At 49.3% G+C, this 2,051-nt stretch overlaps 1 non-coding gene across 1 annotated transcript; it reads right to left on the reverse strand.

Annotated features, from left to right (window-relative positions):
• Positions 1 to 870: 870 nt before the first annotated feature.
• Positions 871 to 943, reverse strand: TRNAA-AGC. Its single transcript has one exon. It is a non-coding gene; the product is annotated as a tRNA-Ala (tRNA).
• Between the last annotated feature and the right edge of the window lie 1,108 nt (positions 944 to 2,051).

Genomic DNA, 2,051 nt, shown 5'->3' on the forward strand with positions numbered 1-2,051 from the left:
GGAAGTGTCACCTCCTTGGACCTATTCGTCATGCATCTGCTGATGCACGATAAAGTACCATTAGCTTTTCTGATGGCTTCGTCACATTGCCGACTCATGTTCATCTTGGAGTCCACTAGGACTCCAAGATCCCTTTCCACTTCCGTGCCACCCAGCAGGTCATTCCCTAGGCTGTAGGTGTGCTGGACATTTTTCCTCCCTAGGTGCAGCACTTTGCATTTCTCCTTGTTGAACTGCATTCTGTTGTTTTCTGCCCACTTGTCCAACCTGTCCAGGTCTGCTTGCAGCTGTTCCCTGCCCTCCGGCATGTCCACTTCTCCCCACAGCTTTGTGTCATCCTCAAACTTGGACAGAGTACACTTCACTCCCTCGTCCAAGTCGCTGATGAAGACATTGAAGAGTATCGGTCCAAGGACCAAACCCTGTGGGACCCCACTGCCCACACCCTTCCAGGTCGATACCGACCCATCCACCACGACTCTCTGGGTGCGACCCTCCAGCCAATTCGCCACCCACCGGACTGTGTAGTCATCCAAGTCACAGCCTCTTAACTTGTTCACCAGTATGGGGTGGGACACCGTATGGAAGGCCTTCCTGAAGTCTAAGTATACGACATCCACCCCTCCTCCTGCATCCAGGCATTTCGTAACCTGGTCATAAAAAGAGACTAGATTGGTCAGGCACGATCTGCCTGCCATGAACCTGTGCTGGTTTCCCCTCAGCATAATTTGTCCTGCCGGGCTCTCGCAAATGTGAGCCTTGATAATTTTTTCAAAGACTCTGCTAAGGATGGAGGTGAGACTGACTGGCCTATAGTTGCTCAGGTCCTCCTTCCTCCCCTTCTTGAAAATGGGAAAGGGAAACGTGAGCTGGAGAATGCAGGCATCGATCCCGCTACCTCTCGCATGCTAAGCGAGCGCTCTACCATCTGAGCTAATTCCCCTGCTTGCAAGGATTAGCAATGTTATTTGGGTGAATATGATATCTTTTCTTAGACCAACTGAATAGTTGGAAAAATTGTTCTTTGCAAGCTTTCAGGCACAAGCACCCTTCTTCAGGCATGGGGAGAGGCTGCTGGTCTTTGTCTCCTCTCTAGGGTCCGAATAGAAGCTGAAGTCAAAATGCAAAACGCAGGTCTGTGAAAATGCAGACCTCTATTGATCTATTCAACACGCCTTCTCCTCTCAGCAGTGCCTCCTCCTTGCCTGCCCCTTTCCCTATCCTTTGTATTTAAATGACCTTATTCTTTTCCATTGAGTACCCTGGCTGTCTGCAAGTCCATTCCTAGGATCTGATGAAGTAGGCTAAAGTCTATGAATGCTAATGCCCCTCTGAATGAGTTTGTCTGTAAGGTGCTCCCCTGCCCTACCTTCTGCCATTGCAATATTATTTTATTGCATTTGGTACTGCAGTACCACCTGGAAGCCTGGGCACCATGCAAGCACATAAGAGAAAAGCACAGCCCGTCTCAAAGAGCTTAAAGGCACAGGCAATCCAGCATATGGGTGGGCATCGACCCTACAGAACTGTCTGGCTGCTCTCCCCAAACACAATCACCCTTGTATGGTCTGGGCTGAACCTCAGCCACTTTGTCTGCATCCAAGATGCACACATGCATGGAGGTTGGATCTCATTGTGCTCCACCTGGCCCTGGAAAAGCAGTGCTCGTACATCATCAGAGCTCGGTGTGAGAGATGTCTGCGAAACATCCATTAAAAGGTTCAAAACTAGGTTTTCCCCAAGGAATGTATGAAACTAGATACTGATGCAGATAGGATGGGAAAGCTGTTTCTAAATGTTATTTTCTGGGCTTTCAAAGCCTGTATAAGGAAGGGGGCGGGGGGGAAGAGGAGAATGGATGTAAAGTACAGCTACAAAAGTTGCCCTCAGCCCTGTATAATCAATGTGCTAAACCAGCCAAAACACTGTCAGTGCGCATGTCTACGTGAGACGCTTACTGCACATCAGCCACATAACACTGTGCAGGAACGTGGTGGTTAAAAACCATGCTAGTAGCTCACTGCGGCGTGCTATTAGGCTACTGCGCAGTA

The sequence above is a fragment of the Alligator sinensis genome, unplaced genomic scaffold (assembly GCF_000455745.1).
Source record: "Alligator sinensis unplaced genomic scaffold, ASM45574v1 scaffold326_1, whole genome shotgun sequence".
Taxonomy (NCBI): domain Eukaryota; kingdom Metazoa; phylum Chordata; order Crocodylia; family Alligatoridae; genus Alligator; species Alligator sinensis.